General features: G+C 34.7%; 1 non-coding gene across 1 annotated transcript; it reads left to right on the forward strand.

The window, feature by feature from the left end:
* The first annotated feature begins 1249 nt into the window (after nucleotides 1–1249).
* Nucleotides 1250–1356, forward strand: LOC128283193 (small nucleolar RNA R71). Its single transcript, XR_008273534.1, has one exon. It is a non-coding gene; the product is annotated as a small nucleolar RNA R71 (small nucleolar RNA).
* The last annotated feature ends 6130 nt before the right edge of the window (nucleotides 1357–7486 follow it).

The following is a 7486-nucleotide window of genomic DNA, read 5'->3' on the forward strand; positions in this document are numbered from 1 at the left end:
TGCTAATTGAATACTCATCCTAGTTTGTTTGGGTTTCCCAAGACCTAGTTGCTTAAACATTTTATAGGGCATAACATTAATACTCACCCCTAAATCATCCAAAGCATTATTAACATTTAAACTACCAATTAAACAAAGAATAGTAAAACTCCCTGGATCTTTTAATTTGTTGGGTAGTTTATTCTGTAAAACGGCTGAGCAAACTGCATTTAGCTCCACGTACGACGAATCATGTAACTTCCGTTTGTTTGCCAAAAGCTCCTTTAAAAATGTTAAAAAATTGGGCATCTACGAAAGAGCTTTAATAAACGATAAGTTAATTTGCAACTTTTTCAGAAGTTTAAGAAATTTACCAAATTGTTCATTAGTGTGGTCTTTCTTCGTTGCATTCGGATATGGAACTCGAGGTTTATATTCCTTTCTATCTAGTTGTTGCTCATTTTGGCTTACCTCAACCTTAGTTTTACTTACCACACTTTCTTGCCTCGGTTCTGGTCCGGATTCAACTAACCCGTCTTCATCTAAAAGAGTAATTGCATGAAGCTGCTCTCTTGGGTTAGTTTCGGTATTGCTAGGCTAGCTACCTTGTGGTCTTTCTGAAATCAACTTAGCAATCTGACCTAATGAATCGACGCTTGTTGATTTTTAAGTCCTGTTTCAGTTTTTGGAATCAGGTTTCTGACACCGAGATAAACTTTGTCAACATCTCCTCAAGATTCAAGTTTTTCTCTTGTTGGTAAGGTGGTTGAAAGCCTAGAGGGGGTTGTGGTCTTTGGTTTCCTTGACCACCCCAAGAGAAATTGGGATGGTTCCTTCAACCTACATTTTAAGTGTTACTGTAGGGATTATTCTGAGGTCTAGAATTCTTACCCATATAATTAATTTGTTCATTCTCTGTTCTAGGACCGTAGGGTAGACATTTTGGATTGTTCATCCCCCTCCACTCGTATCGCACTGCATCATCGGATGTACCTGTGTAGAACCATATAAACTATCAATTTTCTTCTTTAAAAGTTCTACCTAATTCGATAACATGGTGACCGCATCTACATTAAAAACACCGGCTGCCTTCATCAGCTTCGTTCTCATGACTTGCCACTGATAATTATTCAGTGACATTTCCTCTATAAACTCGTAAGTAGCTTCAGGTGTTTTATTGTTTAGAGTACCATTAGTTGCTGTGTCAATCAATTGCCTAGTTAAGGGATTCAAACCGTTGTAGAAGCTTTGAACCTGTAACCATAGAGGTAACCCATGGTGAGGGCACCTTCTCAATAAATCCTTATACCTCTCCCATACATCATAAAGGGTCTCTAAGTCCATCTAAACGAAGGAAGCGATATCATTCCTTAACTTGGCTATTTTAGCCGGCGGAAAGTACTTTAGTAAAAATTTCTCAGTCATTTGATCCCATGTAGTGATAAAACCTCCTGGTAAGAAGTTCAACCACTGTTTAGCCTTATTCCTTAACGAGAATGGAAATAATCGTAAGCGAATGGCGCCGTCAGAAACATTATTTATCTTGAAAGTGTTGCAAAATTCCAGAAAAGTAGCCAAATGAGTATTTGGATCTTTATCTTGCAAACCATTGAACTGAACAAACTGTTGAATAATCTAAATAGTGTTCGGTTTTAGTTCGAATTTATTCGCAGCAATAGTGGGTCTCACAATACTCGTTTCAGCCCCTGTTAGAGTGGGCTTGGCATAGTCGTACATAGTACGAGGAGCAGGATTTAGATTTATAGGATTTGCAGCAACCATAGGAGGTAGCTGATTATTTTGATTATCAATCATCTCCTCAGTAATAACAATAACGTCCTCTTTCTCTTCTACTGTACTTTGTCGACTCTACTTGCTTCTCTACGGTTTCTATGAGCTGTGCTTCAATTTGTCTATCAAATAGTCATGGTCCCAACAAGTTTCTTCAAGTCATAAACTAAGGGAACCTACCAGAAGCAAACAAAAGAAAAATTAGAAAACAAAAAATTAAACTAAAAATAAAAATAAAATGCTATAAAAATAAGAAAGGTTAGATTAATAAAAATTGAGTGTTCCTAATATTTTAGTCCCCGACAATGGCGCCAAAAACTTGATGGTCACTAAACTAACTAAAATTATGACAAAGGCAAGCGCACCTAACGAATAATAGTATAGCTATAGTGAGTTGGGAATATCGTATCCATGAGGACTAAAAGTACTAGTAATGACTATTTTTTTTCTATTATTTAGCCGACAAATTAATGGGATTGATTTTTATCTAAAATTAACTAACTAATTACTAAGAACGCAATAGAGAATGAATTAAGAAAATATTTGAAGAAAACCAATGAGTAGACAATACCAAGGAAAGAATCCACCTATACTTATTATTTCGAATATGAATTAAACGATTTATTCACTTGCGCTTTAATCCGTAGAAATCCCTAAATTATGATAATATCTCTTTCGAGAGTAAAAACAATTGACTTTAGGTTGATTAATTGAAATTTCTTTCTAATTAAAACTCCTATTGTCGCATTAACTCGATTTATGGATTTCCCTATTAGAATTGAATCTCATCTGGTAGATTTATGTCGTCCTATTTCTAGGATTGCATACAACTCCACCCAATTATGCTAGATCTACTCTTAAACAGATACTTTTGCTCCACTGAAATAAGCATATTAAGCATGAATTAATATCTTAAAAATATTAAAACATGAAATAAGTATACATAATTGAGAACAAGAATCAAGTATTTATCATGTAATTTAAAAATGAAATAATAAGATTCATATAGGTTTCATCTTCCCTAGGTATCTAGGGAATTTAGTTCATAATATGGAATAACATCATCTCAAAGTTAGGAAAACATCAAGACATAAAGAAACCCAATAAAACTTCTAAAGAAATTGAATGGAGATTTTTAATCTTGAAGGAGATTCGCTTTTGAAATGAATCCGATGGCGTTCTTCGAGTCTTTTCTTCGTTTTTCTCTGCGTGCCCCTTTAGGTCATCTTCTAGTGTGTATTTATAGACTTTAGAATGCTCAGAAAGCCTAAAAACTAGGTTTTTCTGCGTGTTTGGGAAATAGAGTGTGAAATCGAAACGGACTTGTACATGGGAGTGTGGCTAGCTCGTGTGATCATGTGCCCAGCCCGTGTGGAATTGCTCAGGCCGTGTAGATCCTGAAAGTAACTCTTTTTGTTTGATTTTGGCCTTTTTTCCCTCTTTTCACTCCCTTAAGCTCACCTAAGTATAGAAACAAGTAAAGGATTAGAAGCATCAAATTCACTAATTTACATAATAAAGCATCCAAAAATGCATCAAGAATGGGATTAAAAACATGTTACTTTTATACCTTATCAGTTACTATTAATCTTGTTGAATATTTCATACTATTTCCTTATTGATTGAATCATGGATTTTATTTAGTTATGTGCTGGTGATTTCAGGATATGTGCCTAGCAGGCTTTGTGTCAATGATTTCGGGCTAAATGCCTAGTAGGCTTTGTGCCGGTGATTTCGGGTTAAGTGCCTATCAGGCATTGTGCAGGTGATTTCAGGCTATGTGCCTAGTAGGCTTTGTGCCGCTGATATTCATGCTATGTGCCTAGCAAACTTTGTACAGGTGAAATGCAAATTGACATTTATTTGATAGTTCAGTTAATTAATAAATGGAAGTAATACTGAACTTACTAAGCTTTTTGATGCTTATTAGTTTGATTTATTCTTGTAGGACCTTTGGAATCGTTGCTTTGATTAGATCAACTCAGAAGCTCGCACACAATCATCAACATCTCGGTAGTCATTTTGGTTCTTGCTAGTTGGTTTAAGTGGCATTTATTTTGAAGGGTCTTTAGTAGTTAGATATTTTGTATGGATGTAAATATTGAAAGTAATATGTTATGCTTGTTGTTAGTAATGATAGTTGAACTTGTGCACTTAATTAGGTAAACCTTTTGAAACATATATAAGTAGCAATTGTATAAATCTTTTGGTGTCAAATGATGGTGATTGAATGCTTCAAGTATGCTATGTGAATTAGCTTAGTTTTTAAGTAGTTATGATGCTTAATTTTGATAAGTGTTTGCCATGTTTAGATGTAATGTTAGTTGCTTGAAATTGAGGTGCCTTGTGGGCATATTGGTTGGATGAATTATTTTGGTATATGAAATGGATTATCGCATGAATGAATTGGTTGGTTTTGAGGTCTATAATGTGGGTATAAAAATGTTTTTAGGTACATATTGAAGTTGGGCATGGGAATGGCTTAAATTTGACCAAATTCATGTCCATACGGCCATGTGTCTCCTGCAGGTTACAAAAGGGTAGCAAGTCAGGCAGTTACACGGCCTAGCACACGGCCTGACACACGTGCGTGTGGCTTGGCTGTGTGACCAAAGTCAGAGAGTTACACGGGCACAGACATGGGCTGAGACACAGTGGTGTGATCTTACTTCGATTGCCCATATGGCCTAGCGGCTACACGGCCGTGTAACCCTTGTAGTATGAAAATTTTCAAGCTTTTCCCAAAAATCCTATATGTTTTTTATTTAGTCTCGACTCATTTCTAATATGTTTTTATGGCCTCAGGGGCTCATAAAAGGGACATTATGCATGTTTTTGAATGGAATTGCTATGAATTATGAAATATTTAGAATTGATTGTTTTTAGTTATTGGTTTACGGTAACACTTTACAACCCTATTCCGAAAAAAAATATGAGTTAGGGGTGTTACACACTTTCTAACTCGTAACAATATCTAATGAATCCGATGCTTAACATGTATAATCACACAATAACCACAATTCAAATATCACTTAAACTGCCTAAAACACAAGCTTTAAGCTAAGTCCTCATGTAACTTAACTATTATCATCATGGACTTTATGTACCAATATCTCAATCTATACTCCACCTTTTTACTTAAAATTAGTTCCACTCGTCTACTTAATCATTTACGCCTAATTCGCAACCTCCAAACTAGACAGATCTACTCGATTCATGATATCGACATTTTCGACATCTTTTAAGCAATTTTCACAAAATTCATAAAAACATGGGAAATTATTAACAAAACCTGGATATGAGTTTAAAAACCTTCTAATCATGCTAAAATGAGTTGCAAAACACTTTGAAACCAAGTTTTGACTCAAAATCCCGAAATCCACCATTAATGATTTGATTTTCAGCTTTTATTTAAAATATGTGATTCAAGGGCTAATAATTCAGTTCTAGAGTTTAAATAACTTTAAAAACTTATGAATACATGAATGATTACCTTTGGAAAAAGAATGAACGAGTTTTGATGAAAATATTGAAACCCCACATTTGAAGAAGATGATGAAATCTATGGAGTTTTGAATTTTTTTTTAAGGTTTATGATCGCAAATGACTTAGGAATGATAAAAAATTAATGTATTGTGATTTAGGACTCAAAAATCAATGGAGAAAGTAAGAGGAATAGCAAAGGGTGGCACAAAGTTAAAGCAAAAAGAAATAGACATGAAAAACATGTTGAAGGGGATGAAATAGGATCAATTTTACAAAATGGTAAAACTGCAACATAAATGCCTACTATTTTGACTTTGTTACAAATCAATCTTTTTTTTAAAATTAAGGGATTTGAATACACTTTTTCAGAAATTGATTTGACAGTTCAGATGTTGAAAATACTATCAAGTACCAACCTTACGAAATTCTAAGCTCATATAGTCCAAAATTCCCAAAATACCTTTAAAACTCCTAGACCCTACGTGGGGGTGTTATAGGTTTCGTTGGGCAGGATGTTATAGAACTGTAACACTCCTAACCCTTCTCTGTCACCGGATTGTAACATTCCAAAATTGGGTCTAGTCAGAACAGTGGCTTAGGGACCACAAATTCGATGTCAAAATATTTATTTTATGATTATTATGAGGCCTAGAATATGAAAGTAAGCATGTGTTAAAGTTTCATGAAGAAATTCTTAGTGTAAGGTGTCCAATTGGAAATTAGGGACCAAGTTGAATAAATTGCAAAACTTGGATTTTAGAAGCAATTTGAATGAAATTGATTTATATTATTAATTAGAAGGTCTTAAAGAGTAATTTTCCCAATTTCTAAGTTTTTAGACAAAAATGGGTATGCATGGAAAATTTTTGAAGTTTGGTAAGGAAGGGCATTTTGGTCATTTGGTAATAAAATCAATAAAAAGGGGAAATGAAGGCAAAAATCAGCCATTCTTCCTCCTCTGGCTGTCGAAATTCCGAGAGACACCATAGCCAGGGTTTCTTCACTTTCCAAGCTCGATAGTAAGTGGCTCCTAACCCTGTTTTTAATGTTCTTTATATTTTTGAGATCCTTGAAACATGTTCTCTCCATTTCTACAGATATTTTAAGCTAGGGTTCATGTATGCAAAATGACCCATGTGTGACATGTTTGTTCTTTGATGATTTATGGGGGAATATGAAAGTTAGATGTGTGTTAAACATATTTTCCTAAGTGATTTTCATGAAAAACCCCTAAAAGGACCTTTTTGCAAAAGGTACAAAATATGTGGTAGAAATGTGAAATAGAGGAAAATGTAGGCTAGTATGTGTTTATAATACATTCATCTAGGCTTGAGTAACCAAGGAATTGCATGTATTTCATTTTATGAGCCTAGGGACTAAGTTGTGAAATTTTGAAATATTAGGGGCAAAATGGTCATTTTGCCTGGGGGTGAATTTTAGGTCCGAAAGAAATAGCATGAGGTATTAATAATTTATTGTTATTGATATAGACCCCGAGGAACTGATTACGGAGATCGATCGTGGAAAACGAAAGGTTTCGGAATAACTGAAATACAAAACCTAAGCAATAACCGGGTAAGTTCGTGTAACTCGAATGTAAACTATCTTTAAATACATTAAAGATGTATGTACATGTATGAATTATAATAGTAATATTTATTGTATGACAACTCATGAATTATTAATGTTATGGTGAAATGCCCCGGTTGAATAAAAAATGATGTTTGATGGATTACTCGAAAATGAAATAATGGTATAAAGGATCTAGCCCGGACGGGTGATCCTATAGTGATCTAGCATCCCGAAGAATATGTGTGCTTTAATGGATTTAGCCGAGACGGGTAATCCAAATAGGATCTGAATTTAGCTTGGACTAGTAATTCAGACCTGAACTCATAGGGGTTTATGTCATTGTAGGGATTTAGCCTGGACTAGTAATCCTGCCATAAAAGTGAGGTTCACGGGGAGTGTGTATTTAAAGGATCACTTGCATGATTTGATTGTAAACGAGATATCCATCGAGATTCCAAGAAATTCGACGGGATTAAATTGTTAAATGGGAATAGACATGTCCAAAATGATGAGGTCATCTATGAAGGATGTTACATTGTACTGGCATGATACTAACTTGATGGTTGAGTACATGTGATAGGTAATTTTACTATAAGTGTTTGGCCTGGATGTCTTATATGGTTGCATGCTAAATAACCGGTAAGTTTACTTTCCCGTT

This window comes from Gossypium arboreum, chromosome 10 (genome assembly GCF_025698485.1).
Source record: "Gossypium arboreum isolate Shixiya-1 chromosome 10, ASM2569848v2, whole genome shotgun sequence".
Classification (NCBI taxonomy): domain Eukaryota; kingdom Viridiplantae; phylum Streptophyta; class Magnoliopsida; order Malvales; family Malvaceae; genus Gossypium; species Gossypium arboreum.